Here is a 26,526-nt window from a genome sequence, read left to right as displayed (position 1 = left end):
AATCAACCTAAGAAGAACACTTCACATTTTCTCCACCCCGAGGGAATCCCCGGACACCACTGGGCCTATGTGCCTCTCTGGGGACCCTGGCCCAGATGTTAATGGACCTGCAGAAGAAGGCCAGGGTCCCGGTCGCCATTGCCATCAGGAGATTTCTTGTTCTTCAAGCTTCTCCAAGGGGTGTGGTTGGAAGTCACTGTTTGAAGGTGTGGGCAGAGGAGGGTCTGTCCATATCTCTGGCCAGCCCCATGTGGGGTTGTGAGAACCTGCACTGCACATTCCCCCTGGGCTGTAAGGATTCCCATATGGTGGGTCTTACCCACACCTAGTATCTGTGTGACCCACTCCCCTCCTGGAGTCCTGACACTCAGAATCTGCAGCCAGCACTGCTGGCTTCACATGAGCTAGATCCTCCGGTCCCCAAGTGTCACTTAGGCAGCAGGGGACTCTTACGCTTCCCTTATGTTCCCAGATCAGTGTCTGTTCACTTACTCAACACTGCAGTGCCTTGGGGGATCATTTTATACTACCAGTGACACCCCAATAAAAGTGATATGAATGCTAAGATCACTGTGACACAGACGCTCTTAAATCTTGCCTAGAAAAGTAAGTTGTATGCTGTGGCTTGGGAGTCTGTCACCTCCAAACACTCTGAGACTTAATCCCACAAGTCGCACATTAACCCCATATGGAGCTGGGCCTGTTGAGGGGAGTCCATGCATATGAGGGTCCCAGGGTGGGACTTCATGCTGCACCCAGTGGCTCTATGAGAAGCAGAGGATAGCCCTGAGCCAGCACCCTTGATCCATCTGCCCTGTGACATCTGCACCCCAGTGGGACTCTGCAGAGTGTCCCCACTGGCAAGAGGCCTCCAGGGATGAGCAAATGCTCTGCCAACCTCCTGGGCTTCAGCCTCTGGACCTGTAGAATAAACAGCCTCTCAGTGAGCTGCCTGACTGCAGTATTCAGCTGTGTAGACCAAGATATTAATTATCATGTGTTTTCAGAGTAAGGGACCACAGGAGTTAACCAGGCTTCTTCATGCAGAGGCTGAGACATGGGTTTTCCTGTCCCGGGAGGGTGAGTGACTCAGGAAGGTATTGCAGCCACAAAGAGGCCCAAAGCCTCTCCACCCCTGCTCCACCTTCTCCCTAGGGCTGCTCCCCGCTCCCCATGTTCTTCGGCCAGCTCTGAGGGTGTGGCCATGTCCAGCTACAGGGGATGCTGAGGGAGACAGCTGTGGCCCCATATGCCCCAGGGACTACTGAAACTGGCATCTCTGCCCAACTGGGGTGCCCATTAGCAGCTGATCTGCTTCCAGCCCAGCCTGGTGCTGACCACAGCATTGGGCGCTGTGGACAATGATCTCATATCTATGCTGGATGTGGCTCAAGGGGGAGCTCACACCCTCTGAGCACACATTCACCCTTGCACATCGATGGTTCTGTCTCACAGATGAACTGCACAGCACTTTAATAGATATGAATCTAAAATCTGTTAATTACTAACATTAAACACACCCATTGGACAGATCATGTCACAGGCTTGTGCTGTGGACTGTGTTCCAGAGCCATGTACCCACTGACAGCAGCATGTTAATTAATCCATGAAGTGCTAACCCACTGCCTCAAAGCCATAATTCATGGCAAAAATATGCACTTGTCCATTGGAAGAGTGGATGTGCTAGTGTTGGACTGAAGACATCAATATTCCATATCTCTGAACTCAGTTTTCCCCTCTGGAACTGTGCATATTGTTTTATAATATATTCCTGACTTCTCTTATTAAAATAACATTGTAATCACCACTCTCAAGCCAAGTGACAGTATTACAGGTTGTAAAAAAGATTTAGTGCTTCACCTTTGCTCTGTGCATGCCCAGCATAACTCGTGGTGAGGATCTATTTCAATTATACTTTATGCTTCCATAATGGAGACAGGCAGCCCATCAAGAACTGCCAGAAGCAGAGGTGGAACTTTCACTCAATAAGGCCCCTGGCCTGGAGCTCTTTGGCCTCCAAGAAGGAGACTTAATTGTGCTTCTTTTTCTTTCTTTTTTTTTTTTTTTTTTTTTTTGGTATTGGGGATCAAACTTGGAACCTTGCACTTGTGAGGCAGGCGCCGGAACCACTGAGCTAAATCCCTGGCCTTCTTTTTCTTTCTTGAGGCAGGATCTCACTGTGTTGTCCAGGCTAGTGTCAAACTCCAGGGCTCAAGGGATGCTTCTGCCTCAGCCTTCTAAATAGCTAAGACTATAGGTGTGTGCCAGCCAATACTTTCTTTACATGACCAGATTATCATTGACTCTATGTCCCAGGTCCAAGTGGCACAGTGATAAAGCATTCCACTGTAGGACTCCTGGACATGTGTGTGGTGCTGTGCTCTGAGTGTTTGTGTCCCAGTGGGCTAGTACTAGGAGGTGGGGCTTTGGGAGGCTCTGGTCACTGGAGCAGAGCCTCATGTATGGAAGAGCAAAGGACTGGGCACTGTGAGAAATAAACACTTGCTATTTAAATCACATAGCCTATAGTGGTTTTGTCATAACAGCTTGAGCTAAGGCAGTGTCTCAGTCACTTTCTCACTGCTGAAACACAATACCCAGCGCCCAGAACTTAAAGGAGCAGCAGTTTATTTTGCCTCACAGTTCAGGACTTTTAGTCCATGATCAGAAGAAACACCATAGTACAGGGGCCTGACAGAGGAGAACTGCTCAAGCCACGTCATCCAGGAAGCAGAGAAAGAAGGGAGGAAGGGGAGGGAGGTGAACCTTCTGACCATGCTCAATCCCCTACCTCTTCCCACCAGGCCCCACCTCCTGACAGCAGCCAGCTGTGAGCCCCATGGCCCAGTGTCTTCCCAGAGCCCTGCCTTGAGTGCATGAGGCTCTTGGGGGACCCTCCGTATAAACCAGGCCTGGCGGGAGGCTAAGGGAAAACTGGGTTTTTCTCTCTTTAGCCAGCAATGGGGAGTCAGTGTGGCAAGGACTCCTTAACAACTAAATGTGGGGCTGGGATTTAGCTCAGTGGCACCGTGCCTGCCTCGCAGGTGCAAATTCCTGAGTTCGATCCCCGGTAGCAAAAATAAATAAATAAATAAATAAATAAATGTGGGCCCTCCATCTCCAGTGGGACGGAGCTGGTTGGAGTCCAATTTGTCCTCCGACCTGTGCTTGTTAATTGTCCCCTTCACACCTCATCCCGCTAGCCCGGCTGGCCTAGCCTAGAGGCCCAGTCTGCAAACACTGTCCCGGGCCTCGCTCGCCCTGTTGGCAGGGGTCCAGCATTGTCTCCAAGGGCCTGTGCGCATCTCCAGCTTGGACCAGCAGGCTCAGTGCTCTGGGCCCAGCCCCCATGAGAGGACACAGGGGTTCTCTCGAGCACCCCGGCTCCCTGGCCTTGCTTCTCATAGCGCCTTTGCACAAGCCCTGGTTGCACCAGGAACACCGCACACACTTTGGAGGACACTGTGTGTCAGGACTGACTCCCAACCTCCTCAAGGGCAGACCCCACCCTCCCTACCACTCACCTGCACACCAGGCTCCTCCCACCTTGCTCCACTCTGGGGTTGAGGCATCTGTACATAGGCCTGGATGGAATGTGTGGTTCCCATGGGAGACTTCAAATCACAGGTGTGACTTCCTATTGCTCCTGCCTCAGAGATGAGAAAGATGTGGGCAGGGGCGAGCAGAGCCCACACATCCTCAGAACAGAGCTGGGGACAAATGTAGCTTCTCAGGGAAGCAGAGGGTCTGGCCGGGCATCCAGGAACCTGCTTTCCATACCCCAGAGCAGGGCTAAGTCTCCGGGAAAAGGCTCCAGCTCTGGGCAGATATGAAGCAGGGATGGTTAGATTCTGAATAACTTAGTAGGGTCCTGAGCACCTGCCCTGGGAATGATGAAAGCACCCTCAGATACTCGGCCCCTCACCCCCCCCAACCTTGGAGCAGCATCATTCCTGGAAGGAGCTCAAGATGATGCTTGTAACTGTAAGCTTGCTTGCTGTGGAGAAGGTCAGAGGCCACCAAAAAGGAGCTTGCTCTGTCAGAGTTTGGATGTGATGTCAACTCTTCACAGTAAAGAAACAGCAGGACATGGCTGCCAGTGCCAATCATATACACACATGCACACACACACACACACACACACACACACACAAACAGAACCAGGCATCCCTCTACCTGTTGGCCACAGGTAAATTCCATGTTTATTGACCATTTGACTGCTCACTGCCTCCTGGACAGAGTGTGAATGCGAGGCCACATGTGGCCAGGGAGAGGTACTCAGCATGCTTTTGCTAAATAAAAAAACACAGAAGCACACTAGCTTAGGAGGAAGCAGCTGGGTGGAGTGTGTGGCTGTCAGGTTTTCCTGCTTGATCACCCAATGCAAGGTGAGTAATTAAGACCCAGATTCTAAATAATGATGAGCAGAATATGGCTCAGTTTTACCCACTGGAGACCCTCTGATTGGCTGGGCTGTTCCCACTCCTGTGAGTGTTTCCCACAGTCATGGGAGCGGCAGAGTCGCCAGAGTCACTCACAGAGTTGTGGTGCTGTGAACCCCGTGGTCCCGCGCGGCTCATGGTACCTGGAAAGGGAGACAGGCTGAGGGTAAGTCATGTGCGTCAAGGCCGCATCCACACACACCACCTCGCCCCATGAGATGCACTGCCTAACTTCAGGCTGCAGTCTCGGGTTCTTCTAAAACTGCTGTGTACAACCTTCTGCTACTTTGGACAGAGCACTCAGAAAATGTATAAAATAGAAAATCATGAATCTTCAAAGCTCTGGAACTTTAAATGACCAAGATAAACAACAGTCTCTCTGTTTCTTTCTCTTAATCAACTAAATTAATCTGTATACTCATTTTTTATTTATGATAACTGTGAAAATTTCACAACCTCAATTAATGACATGTTTTGGATTTTTCAAACAGGAAAAAAACTGCCTTGGCTTCTGTTACATATCCGTATTTTGTGCATGTGCTAATTTTTCCCTTTCCTTTCCTCCCTCTTTTGGCAATGCCAGTGTCATCTATTTCTCTTCAGTAAATTTTAAATCATCATTTAATTTCCAACAGATGAAAAAGCGACACCTAAAGCAATCCCCGCCTCGGGCCCATTTATCAGAGTGAGCTTGCCAAGGGGTCAGATGTGCAATTGGAGCCCTTCCTATCATTTCCCCAGGTTCTCTCCAGCAGTCTCCGTGATTCTAATTTATCACAAACCCCCGATGTGGGCTCCGTGTGGGCAGTGGAGACAAGCAGACCTGAAGATGCAAGTTTAAACCCCGAACTGTCTGGACACCAGGCTCTCCCAGCCTGTCCAGAGCACATTCGTCTTCAGGTTGGATCCTTGCCAGGTTCCAGACTCCTGTTTCCATTTCTTTCCTGAGCTCTTCGCTTTCCTGTGTGTGAAGTCACCCGTGGACCCCAAGGCAGAGGGACAAGATGGAAAAAGAGGACACGGAGCTTGAGCTGGAGGAGCTGCTCTGTTCCTGTATTTAAAGTGTGTAGGAGACGGGCCAGGGATTTAGTTCAGTGGTTTCACCGCCTGCTGCGCAAGCACAAAGACCCAAGTTCGATCCCCGGTTCAAAAAAATAAATAAATAAAGTGTGTAGGAGACGGAAGAATCCACTCTTTTAAAGTGATTTTTTCCAAATAGTTTAATTTTTGAGAAATAATAGACCAGAGTCTTTTCAAAATGTTTCTAATACTACCTGGTCATAAAGTTAGGTACAGGATATTTGGTTACCAGAGTTATGGGGAGTTTATACACCAAACTGATGGGGCACAGAAGGCTATCTGAGTCCTAAGGGGTGTGTGTACTTCCTTGGAGTTGTCATGTGGAGTATGTGAACGTCCCTGGAGTCCTGTGGGGTGTGTACACTTCCCTGGAATTCTGTGGCATGTGTACACTTCCCTGGAGTCCTATGGGATAAGTATAGTTCCCTGGAGCCCTGTGAGGTGTGTACTTCCCTGGAGTCACGTGAGGTGTGTATACTTCCCTGGAGTCATGTAGGGTGTGTGCTTCCCTGGAGTCCTACGGGGTGTGTACATTTCCCTAGAGTTGTGTGGTTGTGTACACTTCCCTGGAGTCCTGCGAGGTGTACTTCCCTGATGTCCTTTGGGGGGTCTATATTTCCCTGCTGTTTGGGAGCATATCTTGATGGGGTGAGGTGTGGTGGGGACAGGAACTGAGGAGGTGACTGGGAGCCCACAGTGTTTGTGTGGGTAGGCAGCATGGGAAGTGCACACACAGGTTCTAGAGTCAGGAGGTAGAGTCACCCGCAGCGCCCAGCCTGTGGGTCCTCCATGGGGGGGGGGGGGGTCCCTTGTGAACCAGTTCTGATTAATGATATTTTGATGCTAATTTCGCTTTTAGTGCTCATGTGCCCAGGGCTGGCTGTGTTTATGGAAGCAGACCCCCACGCACACTCCTCTAAATCAATGCTTTTTCACATTCCTGGCCCTTCAGGGCAGGAAGCTGGGAGAGCCAGGTGTGTGGGGCGGGAGCACCATCTCTGGCTGACATAGCCAGGAGCCCCTGCAGTGTCGGGAGCGCCGTGAGTGACCTCTAGGTGGTGCAGCTGAGTCTGCAGCGGGGAAAGCCCCTGGGGAAGAAGCTTGCTACTTGCAGACAGGCAGGGAGCAGTCGGTGAGAGCCCGGTCGCCCTTTAAAGCAGCGAGGCGGTGGGCTGAGGTAGAGCTGTGCTGCCCTGGTCCCGAGCACCCGCTGCCCCAGGACGCAGAGCACCTGCTAGTGAGGATTCTGGAGAACCCGTCCCACACTGGCGCTGCCCTGCCATCTGCCAGGCCAGGAAGCTGACCTTGCACGTGGACCAGGTAAGCTTGGGTCCAATCCTTTTGGTTTCCAGACTCTGGCTATGGAAGAGCCCGGGTGCATTTTTGAAATGCACATCATGTTTTGCTGCGTTCGGACAAGCTTTCCAGTGATTGTGCGTGTGCCACCCGTTCTCAGAGCTAGGTTGTTCCTTTGTTTTCGGGAAAACACCAGAAATCCCAGCTTGCTGTTGGTTGTATGTTTGTTTAGGGAGCCGAGGTCTGTGTGTGCATTGCAGCCTGTGGGATTTGTTCCTGGGTGCTGGAAAAGTGCATGTCTCTGGAGTTTTCTAGAGCCTGGGTTCCCAGGAGTGTGAGAAGGGTCTTGGGCTTCAGCCAGGGGGTTCAGATACAGCTGGAGATGATGCCATGGCCCCACATTGGGGAGCAGAGGCAGTGAAATGAGGTCTGCATTTCCACTGAGAGGTCCCTTCCATGTGGGGACAGCTACACGGAGAGCAGCCCTGGGGTCCCCGGGTATTTTGTCAGGGCAGTGTCTCCCTGCTATGCTGCCTTGATCAGAATCTTGAGGGGGACCTGAGACCCCAGGTGGGACCTAGTGACCGAGGAACAGAGCAGAATCCACCAGCCAGAGGTTGGCACATGGTCTCGGGACACACAGTGAAGGGAGGAGAAAAGTGGCTGCAGGGCCAGCTCCTGCCCCAGTCTTCAGTGGCTGCTCTGCAAGTCTAAGTGGCACTTGGAGACCTTTTCAAACCTAGAGTGAGTGTATAAAGAGGCGCAAAGCCATGCAAGTACCTGGAAAGAGCTCCTCCTGCCTGGCTTGAGGCTTTGGGATTCCCAGATAAGAGCCATTTCATAAGACACATTTCAACAGAGCCACTGAAAGGGATTCCTTGTCAACAGCATCAGGAGCTGATTGGCATGTACTCTGCACCTCTGGAGGAGACAGGGGAGGGATCTTCAGCCCCATCCCCGGGGAGCTGAGCTGTGCAGAGTGGCAGTGTCCTTCTGTGACAGCAGCTGGGAGACAGGATGAAATGTCCCTGATGTGTTTGCTGATTTCTCTCTGGCCACTGCCTGGTTTCCTACCAGGCAAGTAGGATTTTTGTGCTGTTGAAGAGACACACAGAGGGTCCCTAATTCTGTTGATTCGTGGTGTTTTGACTTTACAATGGGGTGGAAGCCAGTTGTGGTCATAGAAACCATTCTTTGGGTATTGAGTCCTACCTGGGCTGACCCTTCTTGGGCTGGTGATGTGGACCCCAGGCAGCTGGGCAGGATGACTGGCCCTGGAGAACAATGAGGCTCCGTGCACGTGCTGCTGAGTCTGGCTTCTGGCTGGCCAAGTGCACTGCAGCCTCTTTGACTTAGGACATTTGCAGTTTGCTGTGGGCTACGGGGACCAACTCTGTTGTAAGTGAACAGTGTCTGTGTCTGGAACACAGAGGTATCAGTGCTGGGTCTTCTCTCCTGTGTCTCCTGTCCCCAAGCCCAGCACAGAGCCTGCCACTGGGAGGCGCCCAACCAGTACAGAGCTGTCCACCCATGTCACAGGGTGCAAAAAGAGTGCTTCCTTGAGCTCTGGAGGGTCAGCTAGGGAAAGCTCCCTAAATCCTGTGGGCTACAGATGAGCCAGGTCAGCTAATGCCCCTTTCTGGGCCAAGGGAGATAGCTTGGTGATTTCCAAAGAATGAAATCCATTCTCAAGGAACGACCCAGGAGCCCTACTTCAAAGGTTTCGCAAACCTGAAATTCAAACCCAGGAACTATGAGGGTGGCATCCTGGCTGGCGGCCCTGGGCGGCTCGGCCTCCTGCACCCTCGGCAGCTCCCCTGGCTGCCCCACAATTATCCCAGACGACACCTGCCTCTGTGCACCTTTGATGCTGTTTGGGCTCTGCCCAGCTGATTCCACCCACCCAGGCATCGTTAATTAGTCCAAATTAAGCTCACTTAGCACATTAGATCAATTAGGAAACAAAAGCCCAGCCAGCCCTGCCCCATCTGCCCTTCCCCACCACGTCCTGCGCTGCTAGCCCTTGAGTTCACCTACTGCACCCGGGACTTGCATTTGCTCTCCAAAATTACTGCTTTCCTTAGACATTAAGCAGGGGAAGGGAAGCTGCTGTCTGCTCAGCTAGCCTCTGCCACACATTTCGGCAGCACATTCACCACAAAGCTCTTTTGTGCTTGTCTCCTGTTTTCCCAAAGAAAACACTGAGGCTCAGAGAGGTCCCTCACTTACACAGCCATGCTGGTAATTTTAGCGTCAGAGGCAAGGCAAGAGGAAACAATCCAAGTTTCGCTTGTCTCTGATAAAGGTTAGTGATAGAGGAAGGTGTTTGCAGCTTTTACAGTGAGGAAGCTGTCAAGTGTAGGCAAACTGAGACTGTTCTGTCTCCACACAGTTGAGGAACTGAGAAGATTGTTCAGAATGTCTTTCGGGGCCAGGCATCCCACCCACCCCCTTGTCCATGGGGAGCCCAGGGCATGATCCCAGGATGGCAGGGTCTTGCCCCCACAGCTGAGGGAAAGCTGAGCCCTGGGACTCAGCTGGGGTAACCATTTATCACTGTTTAGGGATCCTACAGCCCGAGGGGTCTTCAGCATGTCACTCCAGCACAGACATCACTCCATGGAAACATGACCACAGAGGACAGGGGCTGCTCGAACGTGAAAGACCCCCAAGGTAATTCTACAATGGAGAAACTCCAGCTGGCAGAGCTCCCTCTCTGGGGCATCACTGCTATCTCTCAGAGGCTGGGGTCCCAGGGATCCTGACACACAGGACCCAGAGTGAAGGAGACACAGACCATGAAAACCCTCCTGCCTCAGCACCCTCCAGAAATACCCATGGTGTTTGGTTTCTGTTCCCAACAAGTCAGAAAGATGTACTTGTGTTGATGGCCCTTTGTGTGCCCCAGCAAGCTCATGTCACAGCCAGAAAGCCTGACTCTGCTCACACACAGGGTGTTGCCTGTGGGTCCTGGTGAAGCTAGCAGTTGGAGCCATCACAACCTGTTCACGTCAATGTCACTCAGAACCATGAGGCCCAGGGCACATAAGAACCAAGCTTGGCTGGGTGTTTCTAGATCCCGTAGCATCCATACCATTGATGGATCCAATTCAGTGGCTAGAGGAGAGCAGAAGGAAAGAGAGCTCAACACAGAATAAGGTGTTAATCCCCTGATGAAAACAGAGATGACAATAACGCCAACACCGTAATCCTGACAGAAAGTACCTTCTTAGCGCAGGAGAAAGTCGTGCAAACAAGACTGCAGATGGGAAACAGGAGGTCCCCGGAACACTGCCAGACCATTCCCAAATCTATTCTCTTCAGATCTCCGTGGCGCCATATTTCCATTTCCTTCTTTCCTAACCTTCGTGCACAGTAGCAAGGAGGGACAGTTTCAGGACGGCTCACCACAAATTCACTCCTTTAACAAGCCTTCTCTAAGCACCCACAGTGGGCCAACACCATAGCAGGACATCATGACTCACCAGTGCCATGGAGAAAAGAGATAATGTCCCTGTGCTCAGGGAGCTTAGACTCTATGATGAGGAAACCATGACACAAGGCACACAGCTAACTTCACCAAGAGAGATGAGCAGGGAAAGCAAGGAGAGAGAGCCCCGGTGGGAGGGGACCTCAAGGAAATGATATCGGGGTGAATCCTTCAACAGAATCAGGAAGTAAACCAAGGGACACAAGAGCCAGGCCCTGCAAGAGGGAGCTTGAGATTCCCTAGTGCCAGAACCAAGTTGATGGCCAGATGGAGGGACAGAGGGAGGACTGGAGAGGACAGAGGACAGGGGAGAGGAGAGGAAGCAGGAGCCACATCAGCCAGGGCAGGAGCCACTGGAGGAGCCTGAGAGCAAATAAAATGATGCTCAGGGCTGAAGTTCAGCCAGGACTACTCACAGCCAATGTCATTCCGGGGCAGTCCACACTGACACCATGCCGTGCCATGCCGTGCCACACCATGCCTCCCTGTGCCACACATGCCATACCATAGCTTACCCATACCTCACCTTACCATGCCTCACTACACCACACCTCACCAGTGGCTGCATCTTGAGTAGCAGTCTTCAGTTTGTGGGATACATGGTAGCTGCTCTGGAGGTCAGAACAGGCAGCAGGAGGAATTAGCAGGAGGTTCTCTGTCCACCCAGATCTGCCCCTTGGGCAGTGAACACACAACAGAGGGGTTGTTTCTGAGAAAAACTTCAAAGATCTTGACTTGAGACACATGCTTCCATCTCCACAAGTATGAAACTCTGTTCTTAAGGCTAAGTAAATTACACAAGAAGAGAAATCACCTGACCGGCATGGTGGCACATGCCTGTAATCCCACCACTTGGGAGGCTGAGGCAGGAAGATCACTGTAAATTCAAGGCCAGCCTGTGCTACATAGTGAGTTCAGAGCCAGCCTGAACTACAAAGGGAGACTCTGCCTCAAAAAAAGAAAAGAAAACAAAAGGAATCACCTAACACACTTGAGGAGACAGTGTGGCCTTCACCCCCACCTGCAGGGGTGCAGGGTGCTCCCTGGGCTCCCTGGCAGGAGATGGCTGTTGCTAAATCTTCCTGCCCCTTGTGAGGAAAGTGTGTCAGAGTGTACACCTGGGACCTAGCTGTGTAGATGCTCTAGGAGCTGGCTGTGTGGACCTTCCTCTCAGGCAGCCACATCTTGGAGTAGCAAGACTGAGGTAGCAGGCGTGACAGGGCTGGTCAGGGTTTGGAGACAGTGTGAACTCTCTGTGCCCGGACATTTGCAAGCGGTTTCCTGCAGGTGAGATTCTTAGACAGCACTTCCACTGAGGAGGACTTCTCTGAATCCAGCCCACAGTGAAGAGATCTAAGTAGAGACACCTTCCCTCAGATGCTGCACATATGGCACCCCTGGTGGGGCCAGTCTTGCTCCTGCAGCTGCTCATTGCTCTGTAGACAGAGGACAGCAAGGCAGGGTCTCTCCAGCACCAGGGACCCTGGGTTTGAGACATCTGAAGGACAAGAGGCCTCACTGTGCCCAGAACACTGCCAATTGTTCCCACCCAAGGTTCCCATGTGGAACTCACTCCCCACGTGGACCACCCACAGCACAGGCTGACTTCCACCCTGGCAAGGGAATATTATCCTGATGCTTATCACAGAGGCTGCTTTTGAAGGCAAATATTTAATTTGTGAAGATTGCAAAACTAAGACAGTAGACTGCTGAGCCCCTTCTGTGTTTATGAACAAGTAGAGTTCGGACACTGGCGATGCAGTGTCCCCTGTCCCCAGGCCTGGCCTTGCGACTCCTGCACATTGGTCCTGCACAGAAGCAGAGCCCAGGCACAGCCTCAGTGGGCAGACGTCCTTTCTAAGGGTCCCAAAGAGGGTCCCACTTGCCTCCCTACTTCTCATCAGAAGACCTTAGGACAGTGGCTGGGGTGGCTGTCCCTCCTGGAGACCTCTGTCAGGCTAGAGGAATGGAAGTCCTGGCCCCATTCCCATAGCCCTTGGCATGGACAAGCAGGCAGCATCCACAAGACAGAAGCACAGACTCTGAGAGAGAGTAGGAGACAGGAGGGAGGGTGCTGTCTGCTCGCTGTCCCATCACTTCAAAACCAACTTTCTGGGCCAGACTTCACTGTGCTTCAGACTCCTAATAGTTCGTCCTAATACTCAATAGCTAAAATTATGGACTTATAAAACCATTGTTAGAAAACAGCACAGAGACACTTCCCCCATGCTGTGAGCCTCAGTGTTCATTAAGAGGACCTGCCGTGCCAGCACACAAGCTTCACAGAGCCCTGCTTAGAAATACACTGAGACTCTGGGTCCTTTAAAATACATGACAAACCTGCCGATGTGCAGACAACAGAACTTAGGGTAACCCTAACCTCAACTCCAAACCTAACCCTAATCCTGACCCTGACCCTGACCCTAACCCTGACCACAGCAGAGTTCAGACTGAGCCTCACAGAATACCTGGCCTTGTGAGAAGTCAACAGGTGTGTGGAGCCCTAGAGGGTGTGAGGGCTCAGGGTGGGCACATCCCACCCTCAGAACTCTCCCCTATGTCCACTCAGTCTCTCTGTGCAGCCCAGGCCATGACAGGCTGCCCTGGGCCTCCTGGCTGCCCTAGGCCTTGTTCAGCACTCAGGATTTTCCACATGAGCTTTGTATTTCATTAGATTTCACAGAAGCCCTGGCCACCTAAATAAGACAGTACTGATGGGAAACCACAGCGGTCACGGGGGTCTCAAGCCCATACACAGTTTACCCTGGAAACTTCACATGCACTGTTGGCCCTCCTGCGCCCCAAGGTGAACATGTGTCCCTCCAGCTCCAGTAGCCATAGTGGGTGAGAGACAGGACCCCTGGACCTGGCCTCACTGACTAGAAAAAGACTCGACAGTCTAAGGGAAATGCCCGGGGCAGCACTGATGGTTGAGAACAGACCTGACAGGGCCTTGAGCTGTTCACTGTGGCTTTACCCATTGTGGGGTTTGGGGTGCAGTGCCTTCAGTGCCCTGATCATCCACCCCAGCACAGGTACCCTTTCTCCCAGACAGGAATGGGGGTGCCTCAGGCTCCCACAGTCACCCCTCCAAAGCATCAGTGTTCTTCACTCACCCTGTTCCCAGTGCCAGGAACCAGGAGAGATGGCTGACCTGAAGCTGAGAGGGGAAAACACAAGCACAACTAAATTATAAACAAGTAACAATTTGAACAACAAGGAAATGTAGTATTAAACTGTAAGCCAGAGTTTAAAATAGTGTATGTTCTTACTGATGTAATTGATGGAAAGAAGGAAGGAAGGAAAAATCTCTCCAGATAATCTCATGCTCGGTGCTTGAGGAGATGCATCACGCTTACCCTGTGAGTGTGGCCCTGCACAGGGACTTCTGTCCACAGGGCACACATGGAGGGGAGCAGTTCTCCTGTGGGGATGCCTGACACTCACTGCCGGGGCTGGGTAGTCAAGGACAACAGCCAACACGAGGCCTGTCTATAGGGGTGCCCAGGGCGTGGTGAGAGGAGAACTCATCTCTGAAGCCTTGCAAACCCTAACCCTGCTGACCCCAAGGGAAACATGCAGCAAACCCCCCACACCCAGGAGATTCTGTCAAGCACTGGAGCAGCACTCCTCTAAATGGTCAAAGTCATTGAAACAAGGAGAGTCAGAAACTCTCCACGGGCTATCAGTAACTTATCAATGTTGATGCCTCAGAGAGACACTCATACCACTGAGGAAGGTCTTAGCAGGGGGACCTGGGTGTGGGGTTCATGGGTGTAACACACTTACCACATGAGGAAGGTATATGGGGTATGACATTGTACCACACTGAGGAAGGTCTTAGAGGAGGACCCTGAGTGTGAGGTGTGTGAGGTATATGAGGTGTGACACATTCATCATACTAAGAAAGGTATACTGGGTTTGTGTGAGGTTTATGGGATGTGACACTCATACCACTGAGGAAGGTCTTGGGTGTGAGGTGCATGAAGTGTGACAGTCTCACCACACTGAGGAAAGCCTTAGCAGGAGGAGCTGGGTGTGGAGGACGTGGGAGCTCCAGCCTGTCTGCAGTTCTTGTATGATTCTGAAGCTGTGCTACAGTGAAAGCTTTAAGTAGAAACATTCTCTCTAGGCTCAACTGTTTCCTCTTTGCCCAGCTGCTCTCCATGTTCATGGATACCACCTCACAGCACAAGACAACTGGCTTTTCCAGGGTTTGGGATGATGTGGCTGGAGACCCTCTACAGAAGGTCAGCCCCTGCACTCCCAGGCTCATCTGGTGGTCTGCAGTCCTTGCTGAGCCTGGCAGCCATGTCTCTGCTTTCCCCTAACCTCAATGGGCTCTGCAGGGCTTTCCTAAGCTCCCAAGCTCCTGTCCCCAGCCCCATACCCCCGGCTCCCTCTCAGGCCTTGAGGTATTAGGTGCCCTCTGCCTCCCTAAAGCTGTGGCCGGGTTCTGGTGCTAGAGTGGGCTGAGCATCCACAGCCCTGCCTCCTGTTCACCCATTGGCTGAGGTGTGAGGGAAAGTGTAGGCGACATGGTCTTGGCCCTAGATGCCAGCGTGTGTGTCCCTGACCCACTGTCCCTGTGCCAGGCTGCCCTGCAGTACTGGCTCCCTGGGCCCCCAGCTTCTAGTCATGTGCAGCCAGTAGAAGGCACCTAGGGAGGCAGGGGGAGCCACTGGCCTGGGGTCCACTCCATACCCCTGTACCTAAGGCCCCACTCCAATCACTGCCCTCCCAGGCCCAACAAAGCCCACAGGCAGGCTCCAAGACCCAGCCCAGGAGGCAGCTGGTCCTCGTGCTGAGGAAGCCCTTCTAGGGGCTGGGGTAAAGATGCTCCTCACTAAGGGGATGCAGGATGGTGCCCGGAAGGTGTGGATGATGGGGTGCTGCCTCTGGATCCTGACACACCACCCCACCACGACCCCACCCCCACAAGAGGCCAGAGCCCCAGGCTCCAAGCACACAGAGAGGTAGCTCAGGCAGTGAGAAGAGACAGGCTTCATCATCGCATTTCCAAGCCAGGCTGGGTCCCTCTCCCTTGGGGTCTCAGTGTCCTTATCTGTACAAAGGGAACAATATCTCCTTTTCATGGTGTCATTATAAAAATAGCACTTGTAAAGCAGGTAACAAGGTGTCTAGGCACCAGGAAGAAGGCATGAGGAGACCTAGAGTTGTAATTGTAGGCTGGGAAGAAAGCATGAGGAGTCCCAGAGCCTGGCTAGCAGGATAAGAAGCTGGCATGCAAATTCTAGAGCCAGGCTTGCAGGCTGGGAAGAGACATGGAGAGTTCTAGAGTCAGACTTGCAAGCTGTGAAGATGGCATAGTGTGTCCTAGGAGCCAGTCTTATAGGCTGGGAAGAGGCTTGAAGAGTTCTAGCACCAGGCCTGCTGGCTTGGACTATTCCAGCACAGCCAGCTCCAGCCCAAGATATTCTCAGGCCCTCCCAAGGATGGGAAAACTGGCCACTGGGATTGTGGAGACCTGGGGGCTCCAGGTCCTGGGCACTGATGGCTGGATCCTGTCCCCTCAGGACTCCCCACTGCTCTGGGGGACCTGCTTAGCTCTGACTGCCTGTTCTCACACAACTCAGGCTCACCAGCACCTGCTGAGATGTCCTTAAAGGAAACACTTAGCACTCGACTTGTTCTGGGTGTGACCTTTCAGAAAGCTCTGAAAGTTCAAGAAGACAGAGGGCAGAACCCAGCTGCCACAGTGGTGAAGGGTGGAGCAGGGAAGGAGAAAGACACGCACAAGACAGGACCACAGGAGACACACTCTTCTCTCTCCCTGAGCCTCAGCTTTTGGTGACAAATCGGCTGAAGGTGGTTTGTTCGTCTGTTGTTGAAATTAGCCAGGCAAGTTCTCACTCCAGTGTAATCACAGCCACAGTGACAAGACAACGGGGAAAGGGGGGATGTCCACTTGGTTCAGACACCATGCTCACCCTCACCCCCACCCTCAGCATCGAGATGGGCATCCCGCCCTGACCCAGGGTGCATGCAGCCCTCTGGGCTGCCTCGGCCTGCAGCAGCCTGACCCGGCTCTGCCCCCACGTGCCTGCAGCCGGTGGGGCTGGAGAGGGCAGTGGAGGAATGTTGGCACAGCAGCCCGCCAGCAGGGCTGGGTGGACGCCTGCGGGCTCGGGAGAGGAGTAAGGACCACAGCGTAACTGCATGGGCTTGGCCTGGGCCACCATGCTGTGCCTGCACCTGCCCAGTGCTTTGCTTTCATTGTGATCATCTGGTTCAGATCCTCAGCTTCTCAGGAACTGGGACCAATGAGTCTATTGCATTTTGGCGGCATCTGTCCCCTTGGGCATGGCTGGAAAAGAGGACAGGAAGGTCCCTGAGCCATATGTGGCTGTCCAGTAATGACCTTGACAAGGAGCAGCTAAGACAACAATCATGACTCTCTCCCAGGTGAGGGTCAGGAACCAGGGAGCAGCAAGGCTGTGGTTCTAGCTCAGGCTTGGGCAGCGCTGCAGACCACATCCAGGAGGCAGCCAGGGCCTCTCTATGGCTGTTCCAAAGTCCCCACAATGAGCCAGAAGGAAGCTGCACACCTTTCCTGACCCATCTCTCCAGTAGCACATGACCCATCTGCTCGTTTTGTCATGGGGGTCACCTCTGTCCGCCCACCCCAGGAAGGCAGTGTCAAAGGATTTGTGCACATATTTTAAGACATCGTGCCTGACTTCTCATCTAGTTGGTCTTCTATGTGACCTTCAAAAAAATCACTTCTGATTTCTGGCCTCAGTCAGTTCTGTAAACTGAGCAAGTAAATGAGATCTCTAAGGCCTCCCTCAGCCCCAGCCCCATCGTCTACGCGTCTGTTTACTAAACCCCTACTCAGTTCTCTTCTCCACTCCCTGTGAGCCACTAGAAACCCTCCACCTGCGGGCTTCCAGCCCAGCTTGGATGGTCTGATAGCCCCCAGGTGGATCCCAGTCCCCATCTCTCATCTCCCAGTGCTGCAGGCAGAGCCGCCCGGGGCTTTATGAGAAGCAGATTTGCTGTGGGTGCAGCCTGAGATTCTGCACTTCTAACCAATTCCCAGGTGACGCTGGCCTTCCTTCCAGGCCACACTGAAGCTTGAACCTCCAGAAGTAGAGACAGTTCAGCCTTGCAGGGGCAAAGAGTCCAGGAAGGGAGAGAAGATGAAGCATGGAACTCCGAGTGGGAAGCAGGAGCTGAGGGAGAGGGCAGGGCCATGTCTGCCTCCATCCTGTCCACTTCTGCCATCACACAGCCTTGTCCTGTCCCTGTCCACCTCACCCCTGAGCACAGCCCCCATCCTGTGCACCTCTGTCCATGGCCACAGCCCTGTCCTGTCTACCACCCATGACCACAGCCCATGACCACACCCCAGGTCCTGGATCAGGTCTGCCTCGTTCCCACAGTAGGAGTCACAGGAAACAGGCCAGGCCTTCCTGGGATCTCTGCAGTCTGTCATAGGTTGCTTGTCTTGCTGAATGGTAGCAGCTTCTCAGGGCTCTATCATCTGCATTTGCTCCATCCTGTAGTCAGTGGCCCCCAAGCCTGCTTTTATTGGTGCTGCCCACAGATCACAGTGTTCTCTGCAGCTCTTCTCAGGGTGTGAGGCCCAGGCTCACAGGAACTGCCATACAATCTCCTTTCTAGGAAGCTGCAGGGACCCTGGCATGGTGCTTGCTCTCTGCCTTTTGGATTTCTAATTTCCCCACAGGGCCCTCATCCTGCTAGCCAGCATCCCCAGGCCTAGCTCTCAACCTCCACCCCATCATGGTCTTTCTTCAGGCCCTGAGTGTGCATCACCTCCTGCAGCCCAGCTGCCACCCCCTCCCTCATGTCCCAAAGACACTTCCTAGGTAATACAGTACCGCTCTGCCTTGGCCTGGGAACCCCAACCCAGGGCTCTCCTCTGCAGGAGACTCACACCTGCCCATCCCTCTGCTGCAGGAGCACAGGGGTGTTAGAATTTAGAATTTTGTCCCTCTGGAGACTGAGTGCTTCTCCAAGCCCTGGGGCAGACAGCAGGTCTGAGGTCGGGCTGGGGTTAGGTCCAAGGCCTGCAGTTAAGGTAATGCCTCCCTCTCCCCAATTCCTGCTCCCTACTCTCCAAGGCCTTCGACACCTGCACACGTGTGATGGGGCCCTCCATCACCCTGGAGCTTACTGTGAATGAGGCTTTCTTCCTTTCTCCAGAATAGATGGGCTGCCACAGTTGGTCTGTGGAGCAGACAGCATAACCCCCCTCTTCCTTGTGAGCCTGAGTCTCTCCTGAGCCCCCCACAGCCAAGGCCCAGGCTGGCCCCAGCCCATGCCGGGAGGCCCTTGCCTGCTTCCACAGCTCTACAACCCTGTTCTATGGTCAGAGCCCATGAGCCCTCCTGACCCAGATGCTGGATTCCCCTGGTCACCTCCCTGAGCCAGCCCCACTCCTCTGATTCCTGGCTCTTTTTCCACACCCTCCCCTTCATCCCAGCCCAGTGTCCTTGCGATAGCTTTATGCCTGTTTCTGACCTTCAACTTACTGGTCTTTCAGGTCTTCTGTATTTCTTTCAGCTGGGAGACAGTGCTGTGCACTGTCTGTTACACACACTAAATAAGTATCTTTTCTTTAAACGACTAAGGGGTAAAATTCACATACTGAATCAAGAATTAGTTTGAGAAATAAGGGGAATAAAGGCTTAGTTAAAGTGAATCACCCATTTTATAGCCTCTCGCCTCACTTTCATAACTTTACTCCCGCTGGTACACCACACCCTCGGTCCCTGGTGGCCTGGGTGTCTCAGCCTCTGACCAGTGTGCAAAGTGTGGACTCCCTGGCTGTTCTCTCCTTCCTGGAACACAGTGTTGTCCTCAGTCCTATCTGCAGGTCACACAAATCAGTGACAAAGAGGAGACCACTGGGAAGGGGGTAATTTTCAGGTGATCTTGGAAAGAGAAAAGAGATTGCACTTCTGAGGAAAGGTAGGGTGGGGAGGGCAGACAAAGGGAAGACATGCTTGGACTCCTGCAGGCTCTATGTGTCCCCACCCCAGCAACAGAAAGGTCTTGGGCCCAGGGAAGGGCAGCTGCAACCTGCAGGACTACTCCTGTGGGCTGGCTCTTTGGATCTAGTTTCTAAGACTCTAAGACCATGATGGTCCTGCACCATGAACTGAGTGTGAGCCAGGTTCATTGCTTCTCCTGAGATCAAGGAGGGCACTGGGGGTGGCCATGCCATTCCCAGGAGCGTCTGGGGAGCCAGATGCACAGAGGAACCTTTGGAAGCAGGGCTGGTACAGCAAACCCGCTCAGGGTCCCAACAGCAATGCACTAGTCTAGAACCATCCTCAAGGTTGTCTCAGCCAAAATCTGCAAGTCAACCTATGGTTCTGAGTCAGCAGGACCTCAGCCCAGTGAGCTGCAAACAATCAAGTAGAGCCCAAGTGTACCCAGAGAGCTGATCATCAGGCTGCCCTTGGTCCGGGGAGGCAGCTTCCTTTCCAAGTGACACCTTCACCAGCACTGCATGGGGCTTGGACCCAAGCTTTGGCCCAGGTGGCCCCGAGGAAAGAGGATGAGTTCCATGCACAATGGTGGAGCTCATGCTTTCCCCAATGGCTGGGAGGACAGGAGACATCACTCCCCAGAGAGGATACATTGTGGTCCCTCTGAGGTGAATGGGTGGGGGCTCTTCCAGTTCAGCACCCCAAAGCCCGAACAATGAAGCCCTCCTCAGGAGGGCATCAGAGGAGTCACCTCCTCAGGAGGGCGTCAGAGGAGAAACCTCCACCACAAACCCCCACAAAGGTTCAGCAATCACAAGGACCTGGCACCATCAGTGAACAGAATTGCTTGTTTTATCTGAACCTCATGTTGCGTGCTCCTTTGTGTGTGTTTGTAATATGCATCATAGAGCCACACACAGGCTATGGCAGTACTCAAAAACATTTATGTGCTGTTAGGGACACACGGCCAGGAAAAGAAGGAACCAGGTTTGGAGAGCAGTGGCAGAGCAAACCCATCTCAAGTTCACTGTGCCTCAGAGCCATGGGAATCTAGTTAAAGTCGGGCTCCATGGAATGGGGGTAGGGTGGGGCATCCCCCCATGCTCTCTCACCCTGTCTCCCCCACACCCCATCTTCCCTATGCCCATCCTACCCCTCCCCATCCTCCCTGTGCTCCGGTCACCCTGTCCCCTGGACTGGGCCAGGCTCTGTCTCTGCCAAGCTAGATTTGACAGGCCTTAGACTCGCTAATCCCTAGGATCTCCATGTTTTGTCTCTGTAAAGTCCCTACTCTCAATAACATTGTTTCATAAAGAGACATTTGCCTTGCTGGGGTCTTACTTTCCTTTTAAAAATACCCATCATGAATCCTTCAAACAAACAGAAATCCACCAGCTAGTTTTATCCAAAGGTTGTGTTATCAGAAGCCTTGAGGGAAAAGGTAGCAGGAACTGTGTCGTGAAGGAGTACTGAAGTGAGGACAGGACCCAATTCACCTCATTTTCTACAAAGCACGCACTCCTAGGCTGGGCCCCCTGCTCTTTTCAGGTCTTACCACCCTCTCAATCAGCAAGTCACATGTGGCACACAGGACTGTGGTAAGCATCTCTGATGATGAACAGGGTGAAGTCAGAAGTCCTGAGCCCAGAGCTGGTGGCCTCGGTCTGGTTCTTTCGCTGACCTACAGCCTTGGGGAGAACATGGACAGTTGAAGACAAAGAAAAGTCCAGCCTTTGATACAAACCTTTTGGTTTTTTCTGTTTCTTGAACTCAAATACAAACCCACAGCTGATTTTCACAGGGACTTGATCAAAAGCACAAGATTGACGTCTTCGGGGCAAATTCTGGTGGCAGGGCCCCACTCTGCACTCCTTTGTTTTGATTACATTTGTGGACCTCTTTGTCCTATGAAGCCGTGTCCTACAGTGTCCTGGCTGTGTCCCATGTCTGAAGACAGAGGTCCATGGGGGTTCGGTCCCCCAGGTCACAGGTGTCCAGGACACTGTGTCTAAGAATAGTTCTTCATCCCTGATCTTGCCTCTCAGGTGGTTCCTGGCCTCCTGCTACGGGGACCCTGTCCCTGAGCTCAGAAGATGGCAGACATGTACCCTAGAACCTTTCTCCACAGACTCTTGGTCTGCACAGCCAAGCTCATCTCAGCAACCCCATGGCAAATGTGGTAGGATTGTTCTGGGGACCAGTAGAATCCATTCCTAGCTGGACATTTAGAGGTGACACCTCCTCACTGGTCTCCCCTATGTTTAGGACAAGAGCACAGCCTATGGCTGAGACTGCAGGTTCCCTGCTCTGAGCCCATTACCTCCACTGAGGCCTAGTGAGGCATCACCTATGGGGTCGCTGTGCCCCAGAGGTCACCCCAATGTGCTCAACCCAGGGTGATCCTCCAGCGCCACTGCACCTTTTAAAGCTCTGGAGTAGCCTCTACTGGGCTTAGTGAGTGCAAAATCCTTCACCTAAAGTTCACATATTAATTGCAAAGATTAAGATTATTTGATTTAAAAATCCAGATGCTCCTGGCTTACAACAAGGTCATGTCCTAATGCACCCATCAGGAGTTGAAAATATCGTAGTCAAAATGTACTGAATCCACATAAGCTGCACAGCACACTGGCTCAGCCACACAGGGCACAGTGCTGACGCTGAGAGAGGCGGTCACACAATGCCAGCCAAAACATGCCTCCTCGATGCCAAGCCCTTCTGGACCATGGTTCAAATCCAAAACTCAGCAACTGAGCCGTTGTAAGCTGAGGACCATCTGTGTTAATCATGGAAATGGCAAAGAACTTGACTAGCTAAAAGGCTACATGGATACATCTTTGAGTTCTTGAAATTTAATATAGGCGATGGCAGGGGTGGGGAAGGTGTTAAAGATGAGAGGATCGCTTCAAAGTTAGCCTGATCAAAACTCCTTGATGTGCTAATAGCTTTCTTATCAGAATTTCAGAGCCATAAACTGCATTAGATCCAAGGAAATGGTGATGTCAGATGTTTTTATGGTGCCTGTTAAGAGCCCCAGTTAGAAGGGGAAGGTGTCACTCACAGATAAGGGAATTGGACCTGGATTTTATAACTGAATTTAATTAGCACTGATTTGAAGTTGATAGTACCTGGTTTTTCCAGTTTTCAGAAATGCAATTCTCCCTGGGGGTGAGGGGGACAGAGGAAATGGTGGGGAGAGAGTGAATCCTTTCATGTCTAGGGCCCCATCCTGTGCTTCCTCTGTGATGTGGTAAAACCTGGCCTCCCTCTCCCCTGCCAGGCACAGAGCAGCCACACCTCCCCGACGCACCACCTTCCCCAGACCCAGAGAAGCCTGGGCTCTCCCCACACAGCTAGCAGATGGGAAGGAGAGAAGCACTCTGATGCCCAAAGGTAAGAGGAGAACTCAAGGCGAGCAGCCACGGAGGGAAAATCCTCTGGGTAGGACCTGCTGAGGACCTTGCATGGAAACTTTCTCTTGCCAGGAGCCCTGTGTCAGAGGAAAGTGGATATTTGTTGTCCTGCAAAGATACAATCATAACTTTTGGGAAAATATCCCCCCCACCCACCTACACACATACATACACACATTTCCTGATGTGGCACAATTTAAAAATGGGGGAACATTAAATAAAGGGTAAGTTGGTTTTTATTTTGGTACTGGGGATCAAACTTGGGACCTTGCGCTTTTGAGGCATTCGGCAGAACCACTGAGCTAAATCTCCAGCCCTAGAGTAAATACTTTAAATAGGCAGGTTGTGTTGCTAAAGATACGGCTTTTGTTGGGGTTACTTTAAATGTTCCTACAGTTAAGCTGAGCCACATGCGCGTTCACTAAATTAGAAGGAACTGTTTGTTCCTTGTCCTAACACACTCTTATGAGCATGTTCGCACAGTGGTGCAGGGTTGCTATGAAGTGCCACGGGCGTGTGCTGGTGAGCACCCCCAGGTCTCAGGAGTTGACCTCCTAGTGTCCGGTTCTGGGCAGCCAGGGCTCCCCACGCCTCTGCTCTCCTGTCAAGAACTACACACAGAACTCTGGCTCTTAGAGGAGTTTCTTCCCCGATGAAAAGTGATCTTCGTTGTGTACATGGGCTTTATTCTCCCAAAGTGCCTGCTTTCCTGGTTCCCTATGTTGGGCTCCTGATCAGCTTGGGAAGACGGCTGCCTCCTGACTCCATCCTTCCCTCCACGTTCCAAATTGGCTGCTCTGAGCAGGAGCATCAGGTGGCCAGGGCTCCACACAGGTCCAATACTAGGGCTCAGGAAAGTTCTGGGTCTCTTGGGCCTCAGTTTCCCCAGGAGTAAAAGCAGAGTATGGCCCATCTAGACAATCTGGCTGTTTTTAATTAGAATACTGGAGAGATGGGAGGGTCTGAAAGACCCTCTGTGCTGTTCACTGTGGTGGCCACCAGCTGCTGCCCCCCATTCAATTTAATTAAAATCCTCAATATGAGAAACTGCCTCTGTTCACATGCTTGACATTCATATAGATAGAGGCCCTTGCCCTGGACATGCTGGGCCCTGAGTGAGGAAGCCCACTGGAGAAGCCACTGACCCTACTTGGGCTGGGCTTGGCTGGGCTGGGCTGGGGACTGGAGTTTGTTCTCCTTATGTTTGTTGCTGTAGCGATCACTGAGTGTACAGCCCAGCACCTGTGGCAGGCAAGCCCTTTCAGCCCCCCCCCCGCCCCCGTGGCTTCTTCTTGTCCTGTAGTGACATTAGGACGGCCCCCTCAACTGGGAGTCTTTCGATTCCTGCTGTCATTCAGCATCCCTCTGCTCTGTCTCTGCCAGACTGGGCAGGTGGGTACTAGCCTGGGGCAGGACCTTGGCCTTTCCCACCTCTCACTGGATGTGCGAACTTTGACACTTGTCCTATCCTCTTTAGTCCTCAACTTCTTCCTTCTTAGCTGGGGTGGATCCGGGTCTGGTGCATGCCAGACCAGCACTGTGCCAAAGTCCACCCCATCCTCAGTATCTTCAGCTGCAAGGCAGCAAAATCTTCCATTTGTGAGATTTTCACAAGAACCAGCTTTTGTTAAAATGTCTACATGCTCTGCAGAATACAGTGCCTTAATGCAGTATTTGGTGAGCTGTCACAAGGTCACAAAGTCCCCAGGAAAGCAGGTGGGGGCTCCCAGAAGACCCCTTCCCATCAGATGTCTGCACATTCCCCCTGCTCTCCACAGGGTGGAGATCTCCCCAGGATTTCTTCCAAGCCCTTGTATTCTGAGAGGGTTCAAGGAGAGACCTCTCAAGTGAGCACCCTATGCTTCCTGAACACAGAGTTTCCTCATTAAGTCTCATTTGGACAGCTGAGAGTCATCCCAGCCACACTGCCCTGGATACACGGTGCGCTGCTCCCGGAGGACAGTGAGGCATGAGCCCCACGGCCACAGGAGCCTTGGGCCCACTGCTGCTCCACTTCTCACCACCTGGCAGGGCCAGTCCCTTGCCGGCCCTGTTCACTCTGACCACAGAGCTGCAGAAGAGCTGTTCAATGACTGTTCTCAGGACACAGCTCTGAGTCCTGCAAGATCGCCCTGACCAAAAGGGCAAATGTGAAGTTAGCTCACCAGACTTCAGCTCAGAGGTGGCACTGACAAACATGGAGGATGTGCATTCCCCTCTGCTCCAGGGTCCTTGGTACACATCCCAATCACAAAGGATACTGGCATTCAAGGGCCTGGCATCCAGAAGGATGACAAGGACCCTGCTGTCCCGGGCACATCCCCTTGGGTCTGCCTTTATCTGAGGGGTGCATGGGACGCTCAAGAGAGGCCACCAGGAGGAGCTACCACCTGGAGTGGGACACGGGTTCCCCGAGGACCCTGCAGACAGAGGTGGCTGACCTAAGCTGCAGGGGTGTCGCTGGTCCCATTCCTGTCCCTGATCTGTTTCTTTGTCCTTTTGTGACAAATCTTGTTTTTTTGTCTTTTCTTTGGCCTCCAGACCCCAAGTGGCAGTCTGAGGCTCCATAGTTGTGGCTGTTCCACTGTCTGCCTCTACCCTTTTTTTTTTTTTGGTACCGGGGATCAAACTCGGGTCCTTCCACTTGCAAGGCGGGCGGCGGAACCACTAAGCTAAATCCCTGGCCCAGTCTGCCTCTACTCTTTCGGACACATACCATTGTGCTGTTAGTACTACTTTTATACCACTTTTATTATCAGGAAATCATGGGAAGAACATCGGTGAGAGAGCCACGTGAGAGTGCCATCCACCTCTGTCCTCTGCCAGGCATGAGCAGAAGCGAGTCCCACCAAGTTCCTCATGTCCCAGCCCATGCTCTCCTACTAGGTGGCCTGGGTGCAGAGTCCAGGGGTCTAGTATTCTGGAAGAACCCCATGGCCAGCTGTGACTACAGCAATCCTCCACTAATACTTTGAGGCCCTGGGGGAAGCACTGTCTGTTGGGAGAGCATGAATTGGGTCCTAGAAATGCCTGGTCAGCACCATGGGTTGATGATGGCCCAGAAGACCCTGGCCTCTGTCTTGGTCCTCACCAGCAGCTGGCATACTACCCGCAGTCCTGTGCTGGCCCACCATCCCCTCCCAGAGGACTCCATTGCTGAACACCCATGGCCTTCCCTAAAGCCCATGCCATCGAGGCAGTGGACCAGATAGTGTGAAACAGGAGCACAATGTTGCCAGGGAGGGTAGGCCCTGGCTTGTCAGCCTCTGGTTCTCTTGGGGGGGTGCGGCAGGGGAATGTGTCAGCGCCTTCAAAGGGCACAGTTTCTGTGATGGGGACCGTGGAGAAGCCAGAGTCTCTGAGGACACAGCTCCCTCCACAGATGGCACCGCTCTCAGGGTGCTAGGGGTCCTGCCACATCTGTCCAGGTCGAGCCCCCACAACTCTCCCAGGGACACCCCTGTCAGATCCTGGCCTGGCCTAGGCCCAGGGGTGTCCTGGGCACGGCTGCATCTCAGCCCCTCTGTGGCTGCAGGGACCATATCCCTAATTTGGGCACAAGTCCAGAACACCCAGGAAGGCCAAGCATGGAGGCACAGTGATGACCCAGGTGGACCCCAGATTGGGTAGGTGCATGGAGACCCCATATCACACACTCTTCCTGCCTACGAACATGGCACTGTGGCTCCCCTTCCCCTCCGGAACAAACTGACATTGGAGAACACTTAGGCTCCACACTTGGGTCTCTCCTCCTGGAGCTTTCCCAAGCCATCGCCTGCTTTGCAGAGGCTGAGGACTTGGCTTTCTTTGGGGATCTCACTCTG

The 26,526-nt window shown here is 52.7% G+C and overlaps 1 protein-coding gene across 1 annotated transcript in view; it reads left to right on the top strand.

Moving 5' to 3' along the window:
• Window positions 1–6,638: 6,638 nt before the first annotated feature.
• The window catches only part of Edar (ectodysplasin A receptor), a 49,936-nt gene continuing 30,048 nt past the window's right edge, over window positions 6,639–26,526 (top strand). Inside the window, exons 1-2 of the mRNA XM_004844733.3 lie at window positions 6,639–6,842; window positions 22,570–22,682. The gene's annotated coding sequence lies outside the window, so the exon portion shown is untranslated. The remainder of the gene's footprint in view (window positions 6,843–22,569; window positions 22,683–26,526) is intronic.

Source organism: Heterocephalus glaber, unplaced genomic scaffold, assembly GCF_053883595.1.
Source record: "Heterocephalus glaber isolate CG9 unplaced genomic scaffold, H.glaber_assembly_v1.0 deba00000470, whole genome shotgun sequence".
Classification (NCBI taxonomy): domain Eukaryota; kingdom Metazoa; phylum Chordata; class Mammalia; order Rodentia; family Bathyergidae; genus Heterocephalus; species Heterocephalus glaber.
The sequence above is the reverse complement of the archived record's forward strand: the minus strand, read 5'-3'. Positions and strand labels throughout refer to the sequence as shown.